General features: G+C 48.5%; 1 protein-coding gene across 2 annotated transcripts in view; it reads right to left on the bottom strand.

Annotated features, from left to right (window-relative positions):
- Positions 1-27682, bottom strand: part of LOC126542015 (protein ABHD15-like) — a 248740-nt gene that overhangs the window by 61627 nt on the left and 159431 nt on the right. Inside the window, exon 2 of one of the 2 annotated variants that reach the window (XM_055076428.1) lies at positions 20936-21066. The exons of the other annotated variant lie outside the window; for it this stretch is intronic. The gene's annotated coding sequence lies outside the window, so the exon portion shown is untranslated. The remainder of the gene's footprint in view (positions 1-20935; positions 21067-27682) is intronic. 2 annotated transcript variants of the gene reach the window in all.

Genomic DNA, 27682 nt, shown 5'->3' with positions numbered 1-27682 from the left:
GTACGGCATTGTTTGGGATGAGTCGGGCATTTTCCACGTCGTATACGTAAAAGCGAACTGGTTTTGTTTGCAACTCCATCCATTCACCACTTTCGCACGCTTCGCCTCTACACGCATTGTCCTTGCGTGTTAATACCAAAATTACACGTGCTTGTAATATAATTGTTTCAGCTGACGTCGTCCGGTGGAGCTTCGTACGGGAACTACTACTGCTTACCTTGTGCCACAACTTTGGATGAACGCACACGAAGTCCGCAACGAGCATTTATATAGAATAAAATAAACATTTCCTCATTTCACAAGGCGTCTCGCGTCTTCATGAAATTGCACGTGGCGCATATTCGATGGAGACTTGTAAAGGTCGTTCGCAATCAATTGTACTTAATAAGTGATTTCGCAAAAAGAAAGAAAAAAGGCGCAGCCGACGTGACGCGTACCAGCTAGCATTCAAAACGCGCGCACAAAATCGAAACCGGAAGGGTGGTTCAGGTATTAACGCCGGCGGCTTGGTGCGCTGCGGTGAATTGGGCTGCTGGGCTCTATGGGAGTGTCCGCTCTTGTATTTCTCTATGCTCTGTGGTTTCTGTAGTTGGCGTCGCGCTAGACCCGCCCTCGTGACACATAAGGCAAGTGAAGTGGTAAGTGCAGCTACGATATCGGCGACGTCACACCGGTGCGCGTTCAGCTTTAGAAGCTGCGAACGACGCTCCAATCCGCGGTAAAAGAAGGAGCTAAAGCCGGGAACGGACTATAAGCGCCGGCCTGGGTGCATGTGCGATCCGACTCTTACACGGCTAAATAATTTACACCCTGAAAGTGTGAAAAAGGGTGTAAATTATTGAACAGTGATATAAAGAGCACTGGAATGCAGGTCGGCCAGAGCGGCCGTGTTGCAGTTTACATTTGTCCGCACCTGTACGCTGATGCATGTATAAATAACGGACGCGCACTTGATCTGGGAGTTCAGGTTGAACGAGCAACGACTGTGCTCAACTCTGTCGTTGCGATTTGAGTGTTGCATGCATTACCAGGAACAAGCTCGTCAGTAAAGAGTTAGATTCTTAGCTCCCACTCATTGCATATTTTTTTTTTTGTCGTTCTTCGCCGTCACTACACACAATGTGACGATATATCGGCTCTGTTAATTCGTCCGGTGAAGCGCGCTATACTTGGCCAAGCTAGGAGTCTCAGATGGCTCGTTTAACTTGTGATATACGTGAAATGATCGCTTCAGTTTAACGTCTTGCAGCATCTTCAGTATCTGTATTTTCAGTGTGGTCTTGCAATTTTCCTCTGAAAGAGACACAAATATTCAGCTATTGCGTACTGGCCCATAATAAGCACCTGGTACTCAGATTAACGCAACACATTTCCAGCGCAAAATTCTGTGGTATATTCACGTTGTATCCTACAGCACTTGGACAGATATTCTGGTACAAGGCTGAACATACCTGTGAAATTTTGGCGCTTGCTTTGCTTTCACTAAAACTTATTTTCCACCTCTTGACAATTTCTGCCTCTTCGCTTGCTTTTTGTATTCAACTATGCTCCACAAGAATGTCCTCAACTACGCACTCTTACTTTACTTATTCGAAATCAAATTAAAAACTTCATGTGTGACCACATCGACGGATGCAGAGCTCCCGGCACTCCGTGCTTCACTTGATTTCATTAAGCAGGAAACACTGCAACAATGGACTGTCTTTAGTGACTCGAAGGCCGCCCTTCAGTGCATACAAGGCCCAATGCGCCACAGACCCAATGAACAACTGGCCTCAGAAATTCGACACATATGCACCATGACACATATCACAGCCATGACAAGGGACACAACATAATCTTTCAATGGCTTCCAGGACATTGTAACATCAGTGGGAATGACCACGCCGACGAAGCCGCCCGATCTGCCCATAAAAGTGGTCAACGAGTCTTCATTCCGCTTTCGCGAACAGACGCTGCGGCTGGGCTGCGATTGATGTCCCGTGATTGTACTTTGCCCCTGTGGGACTCGACCGTTTACACCATGTGTCGTTTGCGTTCGTTGTCTCCGGACATACGGATGCACCTCCCGCCTGGGTTACCACGACATGAACAGACGATGCTGTACTGTCTGTGGGTAGGCATTGCCTTTACGAACTCATATGCTTTTCCTTATTGGAATGGCCAACCGCCCCACGCGCGACACATGCAACAGCGAAGGGACGCTTACACACATTATCTGTGTCTGCCCGCGATATAGTGCCCAGAGACAAGTGATGTGCAGAGTACTGGACCAGTTGGACAATCGTCCACTATCAGAAGTGACAGCTTTAGGTCAGTGCTCTGAAAGAACATCCGCGTTGAATGCCTTAGTCGCGTTATTAAGGTTCCTGAGGTCTACGGGGCTTAACGATAGACTTTAAAAATGCCGCCCACTACCGCTCTATAGTGTACGCGCTTTGTTAGTGCTCGTCTCGCTTTCTCTCTATCTCCCCCTTCACTCTCTTTCTCTTTTTATCCCCCTTAACCCTTCCCCCCGTGCAGGGTAGCCAACCGGAACTACCTCTGGTTAACCTCCCTGCCTACCTCTGTAATCTCTCTCTCTCTTTATTTATTCGAAATTTGAAATTAATTTTTCATCGAATTTATCAAACAGCTAACTAAACCAGTTGCCAAGGGATTAGTCAGGCAAACAAACGACCAATCTGTAACAACTCGGTCTGTATAGCCTTTCGACACCGGTACATAATCTATGGAAATCTCAGCTTACTCTATTCTTTTCCATGGGCATTTCAACTAATATAACAGTGTTCATTTTATGTATTCTATATGTATATGTAAACGTTTTTGTTGTATTTGTGCCCGACTCCGCACAGGACGACGGTGGCTCTGCTGACACTGTACGCAACAGATTTCGTCAGCGCTAATTGTCGGTCGCGTTACCCCACTCTTCCGGTTTCAGCAGGTGCTTTCATGCGTCTATGTACCTCGTTTTCCTCAATTCCATTGTGCTCACGGTGGTTGTGTCTTTTGCAAACGGTCATCTACGCGTAAACCCGATAGGTTGTGCAACGCAAAGCGCATCTCACAACGACCTGGCCCCATCGTGCGCTCCGAAGCGTTCAGCGCGAAGATATAAGCGCGCCGTTGCCATGCGACGACGGAACGAGGAGTGCAATTCATGCGTGGCTCGGAGCTTTGATGACAGCATTTCGTGCAGGGAAGTTGCGCCATGACGGACGCGAGGCCGTCACGCGCCTGCATGCACACACACACAAACACACGCACCTAAACACACGAACACAGACAAAGACACAAAACATTTCTGCCTCGGTATTGGGCAACCATTCGCCAGTCACTTAGCGTCTGTGGCTGAAACGTCACGCGAACGACGGGATGCCGCCCTGCGATTCTTAAGAAGCGATTGAAGGTAGCTGCGGGGGTACGTACTTCGAAATTCTCGAGCTTTCCTTCACTCAGGCAGGACGCGTTTCAAGTGGAGAGCGATTTGTGAAATGAAAAGCCGCCCTCAAGGAGCATTTCGAGTGGAGGGTCAAGTCGAGGTGCGTTTGTGAACACGGGGGTTAGCCTATAAGGAGACAGCGCCCACAGATTGTTACACAAGACAGCACAAAGAGAAAAACAAAGATGAAGCGCCTCCCGTAGGTAGGCAAACCGTCCAAATAGTCATGCCTCGGTGCATGCAGCCGCCGACTGCGTAGACCGAGGATCCGCGTAAGGCTTCGCAGATGCTTTCTCGCTGCCAGTCTGACACAAAAGTCATAGGCCCGCCCTGCAGTCACACTGTGGAAGGTGCCGGACGCCGGACGTCACCGCACTTGGAAGGTTTCCAGACAACTGGAGATGTTCCCCTCAGCAACAGCGGCTGTAAATGTTTCGCCTTAGTGGAGCAGTCTTGCTAAAGTGCGGGCTTTCCTTGAAGCACGTTCTCGCTGTGTTAAAGTTGAATTGACATTCTGCTCGTGCTTTGCTGCGTTGCTGTAGTATTATTGCGAGATAAATAAATAGCCTATAGGCTATTTATTTATCTCGCAAGAATAATAGGCTATTGACATTTTCACGCAATTCCGGTGCCTTTATCGGCTGAACGTAACGACCCTCGCATTCACGCCCGCATCTTCCTCAATCTCGTCGAAGCATTCTTCAACCAATAAATGAGCTATTTTACTTTGAAGCAATCTTTTGGAGATGAAAAGCTTGCACGGAAATGCGTTGCGCCGTATGGTAGAAAAGAACACGGATATCATAAAAGCAGGCAGGGTCCGCGATATTTCCTGCGCCACTCGAACACCATCTTTTTTTTTAATTCAGCTTTTCCTTTGCTTTTTCAGTGTTCCTTTTTCAACTTTCCTCTGAGTGTCACGTGACTTTAGATGGGCTGTGACCAGCTGTGATGCACATAACTTAGAAGTTAGAAGTTTGCGCTTAACTCTTGCCATAGACCAAGATAACGCAATTAATCTGTTCGTATTCTTTTGTTTTTCTCTCTCTCTCTCTCACACGCGCACGCGCACGCGCACGCGCACGCGCACACGCACGCGCACACGCACACGCGCACACACACACGCACACACACACACACGCGCACACACACACACACACACACACACGCACGCACGCACGCACGCACGCACGCGCGCACGCGCGCACGCGCGCACGCACGCGCACACACACACGCACGCACGCACACACGCGCGCACGCACGCACACACGCACACGCACGCACGCACGCACACACACACACACACACACACACACACACACACACACACACACACACACACACACACACACACACACACACACACACACACACACACACACACACACACACACGCACACGCACACACACACACACACACACACAACTTCTTGTTTGCGAAGCGCACCCGCCGCGGTGGAACAGCGGCTACAGCATTCTGATGCTGAGCGCGCCAAGTCGCAGCTTCCTTTCCCGTCCACGGTCGCAACATTTTGATGTCAGTGGTCACACGTTAAAGAACCTATAGGCAGTCAAAATTAATCCTCGACCTCAGTTCTATACGGCGCTGTAATAGCGCGTGTTTCGTTATAGGACATTGAACCCATATTAACAAACAGTAACGTTATTGACTCCCAAGTGTATTCTGCGCGGGTTAAAAAAAAAAAAAAACTGAAATGATATCTGGGGCCTTATGTGTCAAAACCCAAATCTGATTATGAGACACGCCGTTGAGGGGGGGACTCCGCATTAATTTTGACCACCTAGTCTTCCTTAACGTGCACCTAAAAGCTACGTATGTACGAGCGCTTTTGCAATTCGACGCCATCGGAAAGGAGCTGCCGCGGCCGGGATCAAAAATGTGACCTCGAGCTCAATACCACAACGCCATAGCCACTAAGCTATCGCGAGGTGGGTTTCTGTGCAGGTGTTGTGAATGTGTTGTAAATAAGTCAGCGTAACAGATGGCTCGGTCTCGTTATTTTCCGTATTCTTGGTTACGTGCTTCACTTGCCCGTGATTATAAACGACGATATTTCGCTTTTACAGGAAGTAAGGAGTAAGGGCAACGGAGTTTCTCAATTTTTGGGCTGGAATCAAGCTGACTTATATCTAACAAAACTGCCGGACCTATTGCTCTGAAATTTTTTGGCGTAATATTCGAAAGTCTTGTCGACGTATATTGAAGTGGATTAATGTTGTAATGCCAGAAGCTAGTTTGGCCGTGACCGCGTTTTATTTCGTTAGCTCTTCTCGTCTGTGATCTCGACGACGCCTGTCCAGCCCTGAGTCCACAAGATATACAAAACTTTGCGTTTGCGACAGCCGCCATTGCGACGGCAGAACGTTCTGGGTTATTTTTGCTCATACATTCTCCTTATCCCCATCTGTGTTTCCCTGACATCTAACAACCCTACACTTTATTTCCAACGTGCTTAAGGAAGAACAGGCTCTCCTGCGCCGGTTGCCTGTGGCAGTATGGCGTGGCGCCCACAAACGCCCACTCTCATCGCATATTGCCAGAAGCCGGCAGGCCTCAGTGGTCGGCTGCAGACTCTCTCTCTCTCTCTCTCTCTCTCGCCACGTGAAGGGTAGCAAACTGGACAAAGTCCAGTTAACCTCCCTGCTTTTCCTTCCTTATGTGTCTTCCTCTGCGTAATGGACGTGCTGACAGCTCCGCCTTGTGAATAGTGTGTCTGCAATGGCATGATTTGACATCTCATCAGTGGCTCTTCTTCCCTTCACATGCAGAGAGAGGCGGTCTTCTTCGTGAAGGCTTTTTTGATGTCGAGTAACTAGCCACATGGATACAGAGGAAGAACAAGACACACACACACACGCCTCTGTGCCTATGTTCTAGTTGCGTTACGCCGACAAGTTTTTGTTTGTTATTTTTAACAACTGCATGCGAGGAGTTGGTGGCGCCTGTTAGACTGCGCCAGCTACACCTATTTCCTTAACTCACAGAGGAGCTAAAAAAAAAAGAAGGAAAAACGCCAAATAGTTCTAACGTTCACATACACACCACAATAACAATTCTTTCCGGGCAGTTCACAAGCGTTCGAGTGTTCGCGTTGACGTACACCCAATGGCCCTCGTTGGTGGAAAACAGAGCGCACAAACATACACGCAGAAGAATCACAGGAACACAATAATGTGAACGAATACGTGGCACACCTATATATGAAAACGTAAAGAAAGAAAGAACCACTTTGACAAATGACAAATACAGCGTCGTGATCAAAGTTGCAACAATAACATTTATTAACCTTTAGATATTTCCGATTTTTTAAGAAACTACAAATGCGTGTGCTGCAATGTGCTGCAAGTGTTCTGATGGTCATGCACCTGGGATACATGCTCTGGAAAAAGCCTTCCTGATGACGCACCAACAGGTTCAAATGTCGACACTGGTCTCCACAGCCCTCAGTAAACTAGACAACCATCTGCACCCTCAGCTGAAGGTTCTAAGCCTCTAGGCAAGGGGCCTGACGGCCTGCCCAGGTGGCGCTGCGGAAACCCCGGTCAGCAGAGCCCTCTATGCCGCACGTTTAGGTTTCGGGTAGTACGAAACGTGGTGGTCTGCTGGTGAATGCACGGCTCCGCGGTATATCTGCTCGTCTCAGCAGCGCTGCGGTGGGAATTTCGGAGAATTTCCTGCATGGGGTGGCTTTGTAGCATATGCCTTCCGTCGCCAAGGAAACAAATCGCTGTGCCGAATGCGTGCACTGCGCACGAGAAGTCGCAGAGGCCGTTTCGGTGCACGGCCGCTTTCGATGCGTGTGCCGCTCAAGTCACGCGATGCTAGTCTGCAGCGACATACTTCTGTAATATGTGTCTATTCGCTTAAGCACGTACACCAACTCAGAACCGTGGCCCAATAATAACGAATTATTGAACTAATTAAAGTAATATAATGATCTCCTGGCGTTAGCACCGTGACTCAGCTCGACCGGCTCTGCTCAAGCTGGGACTGCTGGCCACATGCATGCTTATGCCGCGAGAGGGCATTTCCACATATATATGGCAATCAGTAAATACTGTGACTGAGTGTCTGTAGCCTTAGCGCTGACGCGCAGTAGTTCTTTCTTTTTTTTCACGAAGAAAGAACGACGCTGCAGCAACAATATTGTTTGTTGTTATTCATGTGTTTACAGTAACATATAACGTGACAACGGCTGTTTAAGCACCACCTTTTATGTATAGTTCCCTATCTTACTACCGAGTCTCTGTGCCACGTTAGTTGATCCGGCTTCTTTCGCTTGTTTTCTCAGCAACGCGTTCAGAAACAGTTTCTACTGCTCTATGCGAACTTTCGCTTAATTAGGGGAGCCACTTTGCCATGAGAAATTCCTTTAGATCCTGTAAATTCCTGTGCGCGGCAGTTTTCTAAAAAAAAATGCGCAGTTCTGCCTGAGAGGTGAAGCGCCGATTGCGATAGCAAATTAGTAGATAGCTGTACGAAGGAAGAATAGTAGTTTTATAGGCCGTATAAACTTGTAAACGTTCGCTCACTAACTAAATTAACAATGATAGAATATGTAAGCGTAATTCAACGAGGACGTAGAAAGAAACTCACACGAAGACAGCACTGTCTTTGTGTGTCTGCTTCTTTCTACGTCCTTGTTCAGTTGCGCTTACACATTCTATCATGGATTCAAACCAACTAGCCCTTCAACCTGTTTTAACTAATTTAACTAATGGTGTCACGCGTGCACAGGCAAACATGAACACACATGGCTTGATGACAGCGGAAACTGTCTGTGAAAATGCTGGAGTTAGGAATCGCGGCCGCAGCCGCGAGTCAATTGACATCCGCGCATCTTTCGCTTCAACGCGTACGAAACGTCGAAAGCGCAGCGCATACGAAACTACTGGCACTACGCGTACTCTGCAAACATCGCAGATCGCTTTGAAGATGAGGTCCGCTCGGGCACGCACTTTCGCCACGTCGCAGACCGCTTTCAAGACACACGAGCGCCGGCAACGCGTCCTTACGGCGTCCGCCAAAGGCGTCTACTACGGCGTCCGCGATTCGCGTGGCCAACGCCGTAGTAGACGCAGCGGTTGTCTCCACTCTGTACTGAGCGGCGGGCGAGGAGGGTGGGCGAATACATCGAGGCAACGTAGCAGCCGCCGGAGAAGAATACCCCTCGTCCCTTGCCTCACCCCTCTGCCTGGCGCGCCACAGGAGAGGGCACGCATCCGGGCCGCGTTCCTCGCTCGCGCACGCGAGATTGAAGCGAGTTCGCCGGTTCATCCTCACACGTTTTCACTTATACGGAACCTCACGGCGACGCCGATGGCAGCAATACGGCTGGAGTGTCCATATAATTGCTATTGCAATAAAAGAAATCATCCGCATGCACCTTTACAGACGACTGCAGTTATCATAGTTAAGCTAAAATGGGGCGCACTGTCGACGAGATTATCCACAGGCTATTCTCAGCGAACGCAGTTGCCTTTTCCGATAGCTGAACACAAAAAAAGAAAGAAATGAACCATGAACGCACACACAAGGCGAGCGAAACTAGCTGTATAGAGCCCGCTGACAGTGTAACTTGGATAGCTGCGACTTCTATGCTACCCAGCCACCTTTGTCGCTCACCACGAAGTCGTCGCACAGTATGTTGAAAATTCCAACCTGTAAGGCCCGCGACGCTCATGACAATTCACCACGCATCAATAACGGCGGTGACGATGCTTGGGGACCGCGCGCTGCTCGGGGTAGTCCGGCGTATACTCGCCTAGGGTTTGCGACCAACTCGGCGGGTCCGCCAGCTTTCAGCCTGCTCTGTACAGAAGGCGGCCGCATTCAATGACCTGTGCGGCATTCAGTAGCGCACAACGCCCTACGTGCGTGTCGGACACTTTTCGAGTGCGGGAACTACGCACAGAACTCAAAATAAAGCAAAAAACGAGAGAGATCCATGTTACTCTACGGGACGGGGTATTTTCCGTACTACACAGCCAAATTCGTTGACCACCACCAGGTCGCGCCACGGTGCGTTCAAAACTCTAGCTTGTCAGCTCCAGACGCGCATATATGAAGCGGGGTTTAAAGCGTCTGGCCACCTTAGTAAAGTCGACGAGGTTATTTGTCTGACTGATTATCCAGCGCTTATTTTTTATTTAAGATAAGGGAGGGATGGCATGACGCCTTTCTTATCTCTTTCCCTCACCTTTAATTCACGCACCGTCTTTCCGCACTCGCAGGGTAGCAAACCAGCGTCCGTGCTCACAAAACCTTCCCATCGTAACTTCCTCACTGGACAGCATTCGAACGCGCGCGAATCATGATAGTGATTGGGTGATAACGAGACAGCGTCGAGATGATAATCAATCACGGGCGGCATTTATGTAAGAAAAGTTCTGTGAACACTAGCCCGGACGCCTTTTACACTTCACATCCCTGACGGTCTCTTCCCTAAGTTTTACTTTCTCTTTCCGTCCATCTCTCTCTATCTCGACGAGTAATTCTCTTTCTCAGTCAAGGGAAATCGCAGAAGCTTCAAAGGAACCGCGCTGTGGCGTAATTAAAGCGCTTGCTCGACATATGCGCAATCACGAAAATGAAACGTCGACATGAACACACATTGACATGAACGCATGTACATGGTGCGCTCTTTAAGTCCGCGATCTCGCTCGTTTCGTGCTCGTACCACGGCGAGTGGCATAAACAGTCGCGTCACTCATGGGCGTCTTGCTAAGGGCATGACGCCCACGGGCAGCGCAGCTTTGGTGTCGCGGGTGAAATTGGGCGGAACGCATTACGCTGTAGAAATGGCAGCGTGAGCTTTTTTTTTTTGTATGTGTCTGGCACCAGCTACGAACTATCCTCGGGTTTTAAGCTTTGCTTTAGAGACTGTGTGACTCGATCAGTGAAAAAGTTAATTCGTCTGATTTTTTATAATATAAATTAAGTGCCTTGCTTAACGTCGCGAAGCTGTACAGTGGGGAATGAGGGCAGCCGTAGAGTGAAGAGCTCGGGTTTAAATTTTTTTGTACTTCTTTCGCGCGCACCCAATGCACCAGTACACGAGAACTATAAATATATCCAGGGTGTTTCAGCGAACACTTTCAAAAATCTTTAGGAGTTGCCTATGGCAGATATTAGAACTCTAATTCATGAGCTGCTCTACTCGAAGCGGCGGACGACACTTGCACAAAAAATTGCGATGCGAAATCTACTAATTAATAAAAATTCACTAATTAAGTTTTTAACTAAATACATTATGGCCCATATTGCATTTTGCAAATTCTTGCCGTGGAGTTAGCAAGGCGGATCCACTTGGAACGAATTCTCAGGACGACACCAGTTTCGAGATATAAATTCCCGAACTTTGCGGAGAAATGCATTGGCGTTCCAGTTACTTGTGTGCTTCTGTGCATGAAACGACGTTTTGTTAACAAATTAACTGGAACGCCAATGCATTTCTCCGCAAAGTTCGGGAATTTAAATCTCGAGACTGGTGTCGTCCTGAGAATTCGTTCCAAGTGGATCCTCCTTGCGAAGTCCGCAGCCAGAATTTGTAAATTGCAATACAGGTCATAAGATAATTTGCTAAAAAGTTAATTAGTGAAGTACTGTTAATTAGTCGATTTTGCAGCTCAATTTTTTGTGCAAGTATTGTCCGCAGCTTCGAGTAGACCGGCTCATAAACTAGAATTGAGCTATCTGCCACAGGCAACCTTCAAAAAATTTTGACAATTCGCTGAAACACCCTGTATATACGTTCTGCCTCCACCGAAGGAATGCGGCAGCCGCGGCTGGTATCGCACCCGCGACTTGGTGCGCGCAACGGCATAGCCACTCAGTAGGAGGTAATTCTCGTAATTACTTGCCTCATTACTACCACACGTCATTTGAACATGCACGCCTACGCATGTGGTAAAAAGCAGTGCTTAGTATATCGCCCAATTACCGCAGCTTTCCTGCCGTTCAGGAATTTCGCACACACTTTCTGGAACAGCCTGTATGTGGAATAGGGGGACTTATTATGGAGGCGTTTGGTGATAGTGCAATCGACGCGGTTTCTGCAGTTAACAAGTGACGCAAGCACTAACGAACAATTAAGGAGGCACGTCGCTCACGACGCCGTGGCCACAGCTAGCAGCTGTGGGCTTAAGTAACAACTAATTCGCTAGGAATGTATAGCGTAAACAGTATGCGGGCGCGTTCTGGCAATCATAATCGTGTTGGCCCATCCGCTAATGAACTAAACATGATCTTTTGGGAGGACCATCGAAAGGAAAAGGTGTAAGGGCCTTGCCCAGTGACGATTACGACAATGACTTGGAGAACACGACGACGCCGACAAAGGCAGCGTCGACGGCCATATGAAGACGACAGAGCGCCGATGAACAGCAATGGCCCAACGTCGCGTCATCATCGCGGCGTTGGTGACGCGATGACGACGATGACGACACAACAGCTTGCACGTAGGATAGCCGTGGAATTCGAATCTCGGCGGGGTTTTTAACGCGATAGCATAGAGACAGAAATTCATCAAGAGGGGTCACCCTTCAAAAACTGGCAACAGGAAACACGTCACGCCTAGTTTCAACTCCATTCGTTGGTTGACGCGAGCATAAGAAAAAGAAAGAAGAATGTGAAATAAACTTCCAGACAACGTATTATTTTTTTCATTCTTTCCCACTAAAAGTGAAAAAGTTTTGCGCGTAAATGAACTTATACTTTGCAACTTCTTGTTGCGTTGCCTAGCAACAAGCTAGCGGCACGCCAGACGCGCGTGCATACGTCATGCGCCAGAGAAGCCGCAGGGGCGAGCGAGGCCGGCTGCGCATGAAAAGCTCGCGTGCTCGGCGACCCGTCTCTTTTGGATGTAGCCCGTTTTTGGGGCTCCCGGCGTTCTCTTGTGTTCCATCTGCATTTCGACACGGCACCGCTGCACTACTGGACTACAGCAAGGTGAGCAATTTTGTTTGACAGTCTGCGGCGCACTTCAAGCACATTTAGGCTTACTGCACAAAACTGAACCTATGTAGTGACGCAGTTATCGAAAAACAGCTCCGCAGTCCAAGCCTAGTTAATATGAGTTAATTACTGGCACTGGGAGATGTTTGCGACGCTTTCTATGAGCCCAAGCATAATTATAACTTATTTCGGTAGTTTTTGGGCACGCTCGCCGCATCTGGCTTTCTGACTAAATGCACCTTGGCCGTGTGACGCAGTTTCGCGTTTACTGATTCTTACCGGGACAAGTTTTGGTGCTTTCTCTGACCCCAGACATTATTGTAACTAATTTCACTATTTTTTGGGGTACTTTTCAAGCACAGTGGCCGCGCTCGGCGTAGTGGCGCAGTTAGCGAAAAGCAGCTCGGCTGTGTGCCGCAGTTAGTTTCGCGTGTACTGAATCTTACTGTTAGAAGTTCGTGACGCATTCTCTGACCCGAAAAAGTATTGTAATTTATTTGGTAACCTTTTGGGACATTTTGAGGCATGCTCGCCGCGCCTGGGGTTGTGAAGCTGTTAGCAAAAAAGCAAGCCGGCCATAGTGAGTTAGTTTTGCGTGTACTGAACTTTAGTGAGACAAGTTTGTGACGCATTTTATAGCCCTGCAACAACATGTACCTTATTTCAATACTCATACTTGTTGAAAACGCAACGAGTGATTGCCGAGAGTGATAACACGGGAGTGTTGCATGCGCCGGCAGGACGCGTAAAAGATAACACGGAGGAGCAGCTCAAGAACATGTCATTTATGTATTCTGAGCGACTGAAAACAGGCTTTGCACCCACGAATCTGTCTTGAGTGCGACTAGAAGGCATTCTGCGAGCGTGTAACATGGTCTGGCTGAGCCTGCGTTGTAGCCACCGCTGTGTACTTGGCGTACCATCGCGTCGACTCAGGCCAAGTTGTTTTGGAAACGCGCAGTCACCCGTGTATTTGTGCACACAAAGTGCAGGAAATAATGCCCGGAAAGGGAGGCGTGCTCGAAAATCGGATGTTTTGTTCAGATTTTATGGCATTGTTTGGGAGGAGTCTTTCCTGCGAAATGTACGTAAAAGTGAATTTATCTGCAATGCCACTCATTCACCACTTACGCACGTTGCGCCTCTACACGCAATACTACTGTTAGGTCAATATACCAAAATGATACATGCTTGTAATTTACTTTCTTTCAGCCGATGGCATCCGGGGGAGGTTCGTACGGCAACGACTGCTGCTTACCTGGTGCCCCAACTCTGGATGAATGTAGAAGCCCGGAACGAGTATTTATATAGAGCAAAATAAACATTTCATTTCAGAAGACGTCTTGCGTTTTCTTCATGAAATTGCACCTGACGGATTAGGCGGAGTCTTGTAAAGGTCGTTCGCAATCATTTTTACTAAATAATGAAACGATTCCACGTCAAGGTTACGCGGGGTTCAGCAGAAGCAAAAAAAAAAAAAAAAAATTAATCGCCGCGCCGAACAGCGACGCCGGCGCGGCGTGTACCAACTGGTGTGCAAAACGCGCGTGCCCAAAACCGGAAGAAGTTAATACCATCCGCTTGGTGTGCTAGTCAATTCGGCCGCTGGGCTCTATGGGAGTGTCCGCTCTTGTTGAAATTTCTTTCTCTATGGCGATAGCGTTACGAGCCCCGTGTCGCAGAAAATCGGGCGCCGACCGTCGTTTCAGGAATAATCGTCCCGAATCACGCATACCCAACCACGAAGGCCCTCCGCGTGGCGCAAGGAAGTTAATGAACAAACTGAATTTCTCGAAATAGGAGGCATCAGAAAAAACCGTAAAGTACGACTTACACACAACATACGGACATTATAGCGTCGGACTGTAATTCGAATATGCGAGAAAACATAATTCTGTTACGCGGTAACTGAAACACAAACCCCTTTTAACGCGATAGCGTTTTCCAGCTGCCGTTTAAGGTCCGTCTTCGTAGGAGCGGCGCGGCCGCCTCGATTCCTTGCACGCCATCAAAGAAAAATAACCACAAAGCTCGCCCCCCCCTTCGTGCATGGCGTTCACCGCCAGCGTCTCCCGGTAAACATGACGGTTACATAAGCTACAGTGGCCGGGAAGCGTGAGAAGCACTCGGGGATCCTTGAATGCTATCGCCTTCCACAGGCGAAGCTTAAGGGTCCTCCAATTGTCTTTTCTTTTTCTGGTAATTGTTTCGACCGAGGAAATGTTATCGGGATACGCATCATAAGATAGAAATAAAGAGAGAGAGAGAAAGAGAGAGAGAAGGCTTGTTAGAAAGCAGAGAACCTTGCCGGGGCGTGTTTAGCCGCCTACATGACACTCTGCGTGAGGAAGGAGATGCCGGAGATGAAAGCCCGAATAGACAGACGTCATGGAAAGAAAGGAAAATGTTAGAAAGAAACAAGAATAAAAAATAACCTGACGAAAAAGATGAACATGGTATTCCCACCTGAGGCAAAGAATGAATGAAGACTTGTAAGCAGTTCACATATTTGACAATACTTGAGACAACACACCAGAAAAGCGCGATGACGCGTACCGCTTATACCCCTGTGATAGCGGTCCCGTCAGTCCTTAGAAAAATGACACTGAAGTGTGCGCCGCCTTGTCTCCGTGTACACATCGTGTTCCACTACAGATAAACGAATAAAGAAGCGTTGATAATATATGAGCCTCTCTGCCAACTCGTCCGTGAGCTCTGGGGTTCAGTTGTGTAAAAAGACATGATACACACTGTTTCTTTTGCTTACGTAAAAGCAAAGTTGATCGAGTGACTCATTCATTTTTATAAGTAGCATCAGCAAAGAAACACGTCCTCCTGACAACTGGCGCCACAGCGAAAGACAGATAATCTGCGTCTCAGTGTCGCGTTACATTCGCCGCCGCCATCCGTGTTCCCTTTCAAAGCGTTCGGTGCTGAACCTACAAGGGCACTGTCATCTCTTTTGATCTTCTAAAAACCACTCTGCACGCAAGTGAAAAAAAAAGTAAACCTGCGCTAGTTACCGCGTCTCCTTTCTAATGTTGCTTATCTTCGGGTACTGTTTCCCTTACAAACGCTTTTTTATTTGTGTGTGTGGCGAGAAAAGCCTGACACGATGCGGTAGAACAAAGAAAGAAAGAAAGAAAGAAAAAGAAAGAAAGCAACACACAAACAAATATGGAGCGAGAAACCTGCGATTCCCTTTGTTGCCTCGGCCCTGACTGCACTGCCCACTTACCCGCTTTGCAGGCGCGACAGTGCGCTGCAAAGCGCATTGCGTGCTCCGCCTATGGGCACGGGTGGGTTCGCGGTCGACCATAAATCACGTCCCTGCGGAGCGTCGTCGTTAATCAACGGGTCGTCGAGAAATAAACTAGACCACGCCGGGCCCGTTAGCGCGTCGTCCATCGGCTTCTCGCCCGACAAGGCAGGTTTTGCCCCAAACGGGTGCAGGCTGCGAGACAGAACCGGAAATGTGCTGGGACGCGTCTCGCGAAAGAATGGGAGCACCCGGTAAATGTTTGTCTCCGCGGCAAAAGTCTGCGGCTGCGCACCCAAAACGGGGACGTATAGGGCGTTTGTATGCCGTCGGACGCGGTCTCGGTGGAATTGGTTCCAGTTCTGGTTAGGAGCTTTCGGCGCGCTCGCCAGATGGTCGGGCTCGTCTCGCGACGAAAAAACGCAGACGGACGAAGGAAGTCACACGGCAACTTTCGGCGTTTTTCCGAGGCCGCGTGCGCTCCTTCGTCTTGCACGATGAATGGCTTATATCCGTGGACGCGTATAACGCACATGGCGTGCAAGAGAGAGAGAGAGGTGCTGATTGTTGTAGAAGCTAGAGTTGTTAGCCTAACCGAAAGCGCACACGCGCACACACACACACACACGCGCACGCGCGCACGCACGCGCACGCACACGCACACACACACACACACACACACACACACACACACACACACACACACACACACACGCGCGCACGCATGCACGCACACGCGCGCACGCACACGCACACGCACAGAGAGCCCGAGGGCGCGGAGTCAAATCCCCGCCACGGTGGCCGAATTTTAACGGAGGCGAAGTTAAAAAAAAAAAAAAAACGCCCGTGTACTGTGTATTGGGTGCACGTGTAAGAACCCAGTTAGTAAAAAATTATTCCGCACATCACCAGTACGGCGTGCCTCATAATCTTATCGTAGTTTACGCGCGTAAAACCCCAGTAATTTAATTTGAACTTAAGGACAAAGTTCACGGTAGGCCGCGTTGATGTGGGAAAGCAAACTGAGCAAGTGCCTTCGTTTTGTTACTCTTCCACTGCCTCCCCCGCGCCCTCCGATCACGCCAAAGCGGAGCGCGGCGTAGACATCTAACGTCCCCCTTGAACACGACGACGCGAAACCGCCAGCCACAGCTGCGGTTGCCAAGGGCAAAGACGGGCAAATCCCGGCGCGATTTCCTTCACTTTTAACTAACGATAACACGTTTGTCATGCTGCTGCCAGCTGATTGGTAGAATGAAGCATGTCGTGACTGCAGCAGCACCACGAGAAGAAAACGCGCCCTTGCGAGAAGATTTCGCGCTCATTTACGCCATTTCGCTGGCCTTTGCACTTTTGTTTTATGCGTGCGCTTGGATTGAGCGCCCGGTGTGTCTTTGCCAGAGCGCCAGCCTTTTCAACTTTCTTTCTCCGAAACGTCAGCATTTTCAATTTGGTCCACGAACAGTGAGCCCCCGCCCGTCTCTCCACTGCCTTCATTTTAAAGGAAAGAAGTCTTCGCAGCACATATTACAGGTGCATGGAGGCGAATTTCGAAAGCACATCTTCCCAGGAGAGACAGCTCCTCACTTCTTACAGCGTTCGTTTCGCTCGACTCATAAGAAAACAACCGTTGCAACGTGCTTGCCTAAAACTAAAGAAAAAAAAAAAGAAGCTAGGAGAACGAGAACGAGGGCGATGAGACGTAACGTTGAGCGGGCTGAGGGAAGGTATGTAGTAAACGAATGAGCATGCTCCCAGATCTTCTTCAAGCGCAGACGCTAGGAAGAGCCGCCTCTAACAAGCACTGGAAAGCAATTTTACCGGGACGTCGCGCGAAGTCAGGCGAAGAGGAGAGCACCGCGCTACATGTTCGTGTAGCTGGATGGAAAGAAAGTGAAAACAAAACGCATGCTGCCCGCCGACCCGTTATACGCACGGGTTGCCCCGTGACCCGACCAGCCGCGAAGAGATGCGAGATCGAAGTTGGCTGCGCATCTGTCGCCGTCGAAAGCGCAAGCTGACCCTGCGCGGAAAACAAAAGTGGGTTTTCGGGCTTGCACGAGGACCAACCCTCGTAGAAATTGGATTTGGTTTCCACATAACAGTGAAAAAAAAAAGAACGAGAGAACAAGAAACAAGGGAAACTGAGCAGGTCGATGACACGAATCCTCCTCTGGGTGTGTCTGACTCGGGCGCCTCTGTTCAGCAGTATACGTCGTTTGCTCTAAGGATGTCAAGAGAGAGAGAGATAACAAAGAGAGGAAAGGCAGGGAGGTCAACCAGACGAGCGTCCGGTTTGCTACCCTACACTGGGGGAAGGGAAAGGGGGAACAGAAAGAAAGAAAGCGGGATAGAGGGAACGCTGTCTGTGCACGCAGCAAAGCGCTTGGAAATCAGTCAAGTCAAAGCAAGTGCTCCGTCGATACGTTAGGCTGCCGTCAATCTTGGCGGTTCATAGCTGGTGATGCACGTTGAAGTTACCAGTGAAGACCAAGGATCCGGTGGGCGTCAGCAGTACGTTGCAGTACGTGACAGTATATTTTTAAGCTAAACCCCAGCCGTTCTGTCTTCAGTGCGAGTATAATGATGCGGGTGAGCCATGATGCTTACTCAAGAGTTGCAAGTACTGAATTGAGAGCATCCAGCACTTGCATTGCACTTCGTGCTGACGGAGTGTGCAGATTAGTTAAGAGTATTCGAAGGGTATTCATCAGAGACCGGAGCGTCATAACGACTTGCCGGTCTTCTTCGGGCAATTTGTCAGGAACCCGCGCTGTTCGCTCTACAGCCGTGTGCAGCTGTACCACTTGACGTGGCTCCGGCTCGGGTTGTGGCATCGGCTGCGGTATCGCCTCCGGCTGTGGCATCTCTTCCGGCTGTGGCATCGGCCGTACCACCGACTGTGGCATCGGCTGCGGCATCAGCTGTGGCTTCGGTTGTGACTTCCGCTGTTGTTCTGGCTTTGGCTGTTGCTTTAGTAGTGAGGACCAAGTTGTATTGTTCTCCGCCATGGCCTTGTCCGATTTAGGTTGAATTGCCCCAGGCCTAGGTGGCAGAGGAGGGGGTGTTGTCGGATGGGACGTACTGTTCATAGAGGTATCAGCGTTCTTTGAAGTCCGGCGGCGTCGGGAGCGTCGCTTTCTAACGGCCGCAACAGCTTCCCGACGAGACGAATGGTCTCTCGCCATCTGCTTCAAGATCGCCTTTTCATTCTTCATTTTGGGGCAGTCCTTCGAGGAAGCATCATGGGACCCAAGGCAATTGGTGCATTTGAGAACCGTGGCTGCACAAGAGTCTGCAGCGTGGGGCTCACTGCAGCGTGAGCAAACTCTCGTGTTCTCGCACACGGCACTCACGTGTCCCAGCCTCATACAATTGCGGCATTGTAGTGGCCTTGGGATGAATGGTCGCACAGGGTGTCTAAAGTGGCCCACCTTGACGTGCGAAGGGAGAGTCTCGCCCTTGAATATAATTTTCACACAGCGGGATGTGCCGAGGCGATACACATGTGTTATGGCGACGCCATCAACGGCAGGCTTCACTAGGATCGGCAAGTCGGCGCTGGAGATGGAGACGTCCACGTCGTAGATGACACCAGTAGTTGAACCACTGTTCTGGGGGATGTACGAGCGGAGCTTAACGCCACCTAGTTCTGTAACTGTAGTCAAATTTCTCAGCGCAGTCTCATGTGTGACGTCGAGAGCTAACACGTTTTTTCGTGTGTTGACTCTAACGTCTGCTATCTGATTTGGCGCCACCGCTTCAAGTTGCACCGATACGGACTGTCTGTTGAGTCGCCTCAGGTTGTCGGTAGCGAGTTCTGGTACAAATAGAATCGTACTGACTGCGGTATTCTGAGTTGGTCCTACCGTTGGCGTGCTCGAAGACATGGATGTCCTGGTGGTGTGTCTTCGTTTCGCCTTGCGGCTCCGCACAAGCTCGAAGGCCTCATCAGAGAAGTCCTCACTGCTGAGCGAGTAGACGCTGGTGTCATCGCCGTCGGTGTCTCTCTGGAGGCCGGTCCGCTTCCTAGACGCAGCCGCCGCTGAAGTCGCCATTGCCGGCAGAGGCACGGGGACGTCAACTTGCATCCGTACCACGAACCATGCCGGCTCTCCAAAGATGTACGCAGAAATAAGGAAAAGACAGCTGAGCTAGACAAATAGCGTTCTGGCTCGCAGACACTTCGTCTTCCTTGCAAGTGCGAAGCTTCCTAAGGATGTCAAAATATTTTATGCGTTGGTTACCCAAATTCATGTGAGTATAGAACGAAAAGGACGGTGAAAAAATATCAAAGCCCCTTTCTTAAAGAAAGATGGTTGAGCGCGAAGCTTTCCCCCAAACTGAATCAAAGAATCAAAGTCGAAGACCAAAGCCAACGACCACGCAACGCACCCAAGCAATGCTGAGCGACCGCTGACCGACCGTTGAAGTTGAATGAAGACACATTTCGTTAAGCCCTTACTTTAGATCATGTAGCCGTTGCTGTATATATATATATATATATATATATATATATATATATATATATATATATATATATATATATTGGTCGAGAGCATGATATTGTTTCCATTGTTCTTTATCGGCACAACCGCGAATGTAGACTGTAGTGTTCTACGCAGATGTGTAAGTTGGCTTTCCTGCAGTATGTTTTCGCTGCTCACGGACGCATCAGTGAGACATAGATAGCTTCGCTCTAGTAAAGGCAAGTACGATGAAAAGCGGGTCCCCAGCCCTCAGTGATCAAAATGACGGCGCCGACATTCATCACGGACTCAAAGTGTTTCACATAATTCGCTGATTCACGTGAAATATAAAATGACAAGTGTTCGTGTTAGTTCGTTTCATTTGACTAATTGAGCTACAGCGTAGGCTTCATACATGCTGGAACGAAACTACATGGAGGAAAAAAAATGACAAGAAGAGCGTGCTCTTTACTGTCCTGTCGTTCTTGCCTCATATATAGTTTCGCGCCTAATTGCAGCGAGTCAACCAGATCTGTCGTCACTGTATTCCTTGTTTCAAACTTCGTATCACTTGTTGCACACCTGTAAATTAATAGTAGTATCCGGCGTCGTACACAGGCATAACCACCTCCCTAAACACAGGCAATGATAGTAACATTAACACAATAATATTACAATGATACTAACACTTGTTTGCTTCTGTGCACTGCTGCTGACGAAAAAAACGATACGGACAGTGCCAATTGTCCGCGATGACGGTATTCAGGTATGTGGTTACTTGCACGTACCGTTAGAAGTAGACGCTATAGAAGAGGATCCCGGAACAATCCAAATTTCGTGTGGCCTTTCTTGCGCGGCCCGAGGTCACGGTCCACGGTCCTCACTGGACGCGTGGACCCCCGAAGCGGGGCTGCAGCATCTGTACAAGCAAAAAAAAAAAAAATAGAAGTGTGTGATTTGATGTGGGATTTCGCCAGTGTGCTTTTTATCTGGTGTCGCGACAACAAAGCCCATAGAAGTTCGAAGTTGCGCCGAGAGAGCAAAAAAAATAAAAAAAGAAAGTGACGAAGATTGCGGAGGACGAACCATGACGCGCCACATCAAAGATAAAACCAGGAGAGCCGAGCGAGACAAGGTATGAAAGTACAAGGCCGGCGCTATTATTTCGGAGCCGAAACAATGATCGCAGAGAAATACGAGACTGAAACAGTGGGCAAAGTGTAACTAACGCGAAGCAGCTGAAGAAGGGACAAAGCCCGTCGCCACTGGATGCGGTGGCTGACGCGGGCAGCGGATCCAGTAATCTACAGAAATACGAGAGCCCAAGTTCTGAGTCTCGGCGCAATCAGGGAAGAGAGGACGACGCAGGAAAGAAGCAAATCAATTCTACGGCCAAGCGTAAAGACAAAGCCCGGCTGGCGGATAGCGGCGGCGCAGCGGTCAGCCTTGAGCCGCGATGAGCCAAGCGCTAAGGGCAGGAAAGAGCGCGCTGGAACGACTGGTCAAACGGGAAAAAGGGGACACAGTCATTCCCGGCTGTCGACGAAATGAAGGAGCACAGTGGTGAATTCAATTGAAGGGCGATCTTGCGTGCAATTGGGCGCTTTTGTCTGTCACCAAGCTCCGAGCGCGCGCTGTGTAAACGCAATGAAAGGACGTGAACGTTAACAAAGAATGCAAGTGAACTAGACAAACGGGAAGTCCGAACGTTCTGGTTGGCGCTCTTTCGTTGCGCAGCTTCAGAGGGAGGCGTCCTGTCACCATCTCGCGCCTAAAGATGCACTGTCAGCTTCAGCTTTTGTGTAGAACAAAGGAAACAGCTTGGAGGGGACGAAGAGTGAGTGAGTGAGTGAGTGAGTGAGTGAGTGAGTGAGTGAGTGAGTGAGTGAGTTCTCGATATCTTGCATCGCAGGTCACTTTGGTGCTCACGTAATGCGATCAATGAGCTAGTCGGATCGGGACACCAGCTGTCGTGAATAACTAGGAAACATCAATAATATTGAGGTAATAAATAAAAGGGATAAGGGATATCAGACCTTTACATCCGTTGTAAAACCTGTATATTGGCAAGGGTTATCTGCTGTTGAAGAACAGGTAGCACATCAAAATACTGCATGTCCATCATTTTTGGATTATCTGTCGGGTTGTAGATTTCTCAAGAGAGAAATAAGCGATTGATTGATTGATTGATTGATTGATTGATTGATTGATTTATTTATTCCTCCCTTTTGTGATCTCATTCATTCTGAGCACGGAATGCCACAAGAAAGTGAATCCCCGTACTAACTCCCCAAATTTTCCGTTCTACTGCAGCTCATGCCCATATGTGAGACGGCTGTCCACTTTATAGACACAACACTGCGCTCTAGAACATGAACAGGCGAACGCCACACCGCACTTATACATGGCGGACGACGGAGTCAACCGCACCCTCCGCGCATTCTCAACTTTTTCCACGAACCGACGTTCTCTCTCGGTCTAAAAATGTTACGGCGTGCAGCGTAAAAGCTGGTACGTGAACTTTACGCACTCTAATGTCCCATGAGAGAACTCGACGTCCTAAGTGCTATCTTCTCTTGAGTCATCAAAGACTTTTCTCGCCGTTCGAGGAAACCATTCCCATTGCACTTTTGCAAGTACACAAGACGTCTCGATTCTCCTAGCTACGTTTTATCCTCTCTCTCTCGCTCTCTCTCTCTCCACCTGCTCGTCTTGAACTATCGATAAACGCCACTTTGATCGATTTCGGCGCACTGTAAGGTAAACCGCGCAACACAATTTCTCAGAAGACCAAAAAGAAATCTAGCAGTCAAAGAGAAATAAAAAGGAGAAGGGGCGAGGGTATCGAAAGGGCACATACACACTTGTGATGCTCGCTATTGCTGAGTGCTAAAGCGTGTTTGCCACACCAGTCTGGGTTTCGGGTGTGGACGCTCCATTTGGCTGCCTCTTTTTTGGGGAAAACACCGCACCCCGTGAAACCCGAAAGATCTAGCGCTAAACAGCAGCTTTAGGGAGACGTTGCTGCCGCTCAGACGGCAGACCGAAACCGCCGAATACGTTGTTTACAAAACGACGCGGAGCAGACATCCGTGGGCACTGGCGAGGACCTTAGAGAAAAGAGCCCCGCGTGAATTCGCGGAAGCGGTTTATTGGAACGACATTCGTGTGCATGCAGAAAATATGCGTCCGGTTCAAGTTGTGACCGAGTAAACAAGCGATTACGAGGAAACCGCCCCTCGAAAGAGCTGCTTAATTAGAACACCGAGCGTTCACGAGCAACACGGGGTGTTGACGTCACACGCAAAAAGAAAATTAATTCGTCATGCCCTTATACGCCAGTCGTTTATGATAACAGAAATCGGCACGCGTAATATGCCCCGAAGAACGCGTCGCGAATACGTCGTTGTGGTAAATTTAAAGCTGGATTGCGTCAGACGTCTCTTGGCGGTCTTTCGCTTGGTCAGTATAGCTCACGTTGCGTCCGAAATGAAACAATATCGCGTCGGATTGTGTACTGAAAACAACGTCCGTTTAGTGTGAAAAACATTTTATTTGTTTTTTTTTTTTTTTTTTTTTTTTTTTTTTTTTTTTTAGCGTGCGCCACGTATAGATGAGACAGAGGGCATCGAATCGCTTGAAGGACGACAGCGATCTTTTGAACATCGAGGCGGTGCTGACGGAATTGGCTTCTTTCTTTCCTTCTTTCTTCCTTTCTTTCTTTCTCGCTCCCTCTCTCTGTCTCTCTTGGTTTCATTTTTTTACTTTCGTTTCTACTTTTTCTCTTTATTTCCTTGTTCCCTTCTCTCTTTGTGTGTCCTTTAATCTTTTGAGAAACTTGGCACTGACGTGGTTTGAGACTCAAGATGAGCACGAAATTTTATTTCACACCAAAAGTAAAAGAAGAAAAAAAGGACTCAGAGCCTGCGAGTTTGTTTTGACTTTCGTTTTGCTGCAATTGCCCAAAGCCTGCGCTTTAATAAGAGTTGTAATTTGGTTCCAGTGGCGAGCGTCGGGAAAGTGCAGGCTGCTGCCACCAAGCGAGTATAGAACGCGAAGTCGATTCCTATTGCAAACATACAAGCACTTGAAAAAATTCCGGCGGAACCCACTTCACGCTGACTGCCGAAATTAACGCGATCAGCATACAAGCGACGTATCTACAAACCGTACTGAGGAAGACACACTCATTTAGAATCTGTAGCGGTCATTCTGAGGCTTCCCATTGCTCCGGCTATATTCGTCATAGACTATCTCCGGGATCGGCCCGCTTTGCTACGACGCTCGCTCGCCAGGGTCGGCCACGGCCATAAGGGTATATGACGACGATGGAACAAAGAAGAAGGAATGACGTCGATGGAAACGCCGAAAGCGTTATGACGACGTCGGCATCACATCAATGGGACGACAATAGCGATGACGACAGTATGACGACGACAACGTGACATGTATTGGCGGTGTACGTCATAAGGTCAGAAACAAGCGATCGACGCCACTGCCTCGCTGCCGCGTACTGGCCCTCTGTGATATAAAGGAAGAAGCCTTTGAACCTTTGCAACTGAGGGCACTCTGTATTTGTCGCGTCACACTACATCGCCGCTTTTAGCGCGCAAGAAATTGTGGGCGGAATCCACAAGGTTTTTCGTTCGCAAGTGCTCTTCTTCATTGGCCGAAGGCTAATTGCCAATAAAATACCGTAAAATCTCGAGAGATAGGCCACCTAAACTCGAGAGAAAATCGAGTGAAAATATGGGGTGCGATAACTTTTAGTGTGCAGTAAAAAAAGAAGTTGAAATATGTACATCAGCCAAATAATGAATACGCGTTTATGAGCACCGAACACATTCGTCGTCAAAACCGTCGAATGAACAGACATTGTCACTTTGAAACAAACAAAAGGTCGACGACCTCCTCACGCACGGTGTTCGACGTGAGTGGTAGGGCAGCGGGAGGGGGGACCGCCGAAGTAAGCAGCTCATGAAGCTCTGCGTCTTCTGATCCACAGTGTAAGAAATCTTGGAGCCGGTAAGATACAAAGGCGAGCGCTCGAGCACAGAAGGGACAATATCGGGCCATGTATGCTGCTAGGCCTAACTTGTATGCCGGCAGCATAGTACCCGCCAAAACACGGAACAGAAACAAAACAAAAAAAAAGAGAGAGAATACCGAAGAAAAAAACAAGAATGGTAATAGTGAGCGAGCGAGCTAAATATTTTCTCAATTTGTAAATTGCAAAAATAAAAAAAAATCGTTTGTATGAATGGTATTGCAATAAAAAAAAAAAATCACGCCTGGAACGCTGATGGAGAACAACACCTTCGGAGGGATTCGGCCGCTCAGCTCCTTGAGGATTATGAATGCCGGGGATGGTATTGTCAGGGGTGGGTTATCCACTATCTATCGGTCTTTTTGAAAAAACTATAAAATCGCGCCACAAACAGGGTTGGGTAGGTATTCCGGCCTGGGGCATTCCTCTAGATTTTACGGTGTGTTCAAAATCAGGATTGGCTGGAATTTGATCTTATATAGAAACAATTCTGCCGTAAGAGCACATTGCGAATACTGAACCAGGTGCCGGAAAGCGGCTGCCGAGGTACATACGCGATCCAGAAACGCGAGAACAATTTACCACGCGTACGAGGATAGCATGAAGGGAAGAATGAAAAAGGAAAAAAGTGCCGGAAGAATTCGACGTTCAGGAAAAGAAATCATAGCTAAAGATTTAAAAGTCCGCGCTTTCTTGCCGCGGGAATACGGCACCGGCTCCGAACCTGTCCAGCAACACAAAAAGAGGAGGTGCCCATACGAAGCGCCTACAAGAAGAACTCCAGGGCAAAATGAAAACAAACAAACAAGGACGACGAAAAAAACCCGGCGGAATATGGCGTAAAGCGGGAGTATCTTTCTGTAGGACATCAAAGCCGACCCAATTTCGAACCGTCAAAGCCGGGGAACACGGAGATGAGAAGAGAGAGAGAGAGAGAGCGATAAACGCCAAACCAGGCAACAGCTTTTCGCTGAGCCCATTCGAGAATGCCGCAAAACGCGTGGCCCATCACGATGTCGATGCACGAGAGGATTTATGTGAGTCGATGGCATACAGGAGCGCTTGGCTGCGCCGTGGAAAAGTGTCATCGATAAATATAGAGAGAAAAGAAGTGAGATAGACGGGGAAAAAGAAGGGGGGGGGGAGAAATGGGTTTCCGTGGGCGGCGAGAGAGAAAAAGATGCTTCGTAGCTCGGATCGCCTTTGGAGTGCCCATCGTCAGTGCCGGAGGCGAGATAGGCGACGGCCGCGAAGAAGTTTCGAGAGCGGAAGCTACATGGTCCCGTAAGTGTCAATAGCGCCGGTATCTCGAGGCAGTTGAGAAGCACCCGCGTGTGCACGTAGGTGGGCGCGAGGTGTGCCAACAGTCCCACTTGTAAACATTCGGATATATGGATGGCGGCGTAGTGAACGTGGGATGAAGCAAAACAATTTTTTTTCACTCGGATTCCAGATCCGATGGTCGCCCAGCTCTTAGGCGGCCTTCTTTCCGGAGTTCACATAGCGCTGTTACAGAAGGGACCTTTATTTTCTTTTACTTGCGCTGGCTAAGTTTGAAAAAGAAATACTGCTTTAGGAACCTTTCTTTTTTTTTTTTACGCTGGCTATGTTTTTAAAAAGTTCCTTTAGGAAATCGATATCCTGAGGCAAAATGCAGGGACTTATCTCGCTGTTATGACGTTGTGCTTGTGTGCCGGGATTGCATCAGTGCTGCTTGCATTTAGGAGGAGTACTTCTTGCTGGGCGCATTGGCGAAACATACTTATTGGAAGAAAACACACATGCGCATTGAGCTATATACAAAATAGACGCGTCTGACGAGCCGACTCTCCTGTGATGTGTGTCGCTGTGAGCCTCTCTTGTAATAGCTGTGCCTACGTTACGTTCCTATGTTATGAACAAAGTACGCTGGCCTGCATGTATTTCGTCGAACGACCTTCTTCGGATAATATATTTCATACTTCAGCTGCCTTAATGGTCTCATAAAGCCCCTTTTAATGTACGAGTTTATTAATTCAGGCTAATGTCTGGTTATCTTTTTTACCCTTTCTTTTCTGGCAAATGTACGACACTGAAGGAAAAAAACAAAAAAACGGAAGCTTCACTCTTTTCCATCGTGCACCTCTGACTCACAGGCTTACAGGCAAGTTTCAAGCAAGGCAGTTTCTTTCGAGAATTTGTACTGATAATATTCAAATGCACTTAATAAAAACACACAAACACACACACACACATACAAAAACTCTTCTCGCAAATGACCAACAGCATGGCCCTCATTTCATCCGAAGTTAAACTGGATGTTGCATTGTAGAGCATGAAAACATGCGCATGTACCATGCGTTATATATTGAACGGTGCAATTAAGTAATTTACTGCAAGAAACATGGTTAACCCACACGCCTTAAACTTCGCGCGCATGTGAAAATAACCATAACGCGGTCCTTATAATTACAACTAATTTGGAGATGCCGCCACACTTCGTTTTCCC

This window comes from Dermacentor andersoni, chromosome 3 (genome assembly GCF_023375885.2).
Source record: "Dermacentor andersoni chromosome 3, qqDerAnde1_hic_scaffold, whole genome shotgun sequence".
Taxonomy (NCBI): domain Eukaryota; kingdom Metazoa; phylum Arthropoda; class Arachnida; order Ixodida; family Ixodidae; genus Dermacentor; species Dermacentor andersoni.
Note: the sequence above shows the minus strand (reverse complement) of the source record. Positions and strands in the feature narration are given on the sequence as shown.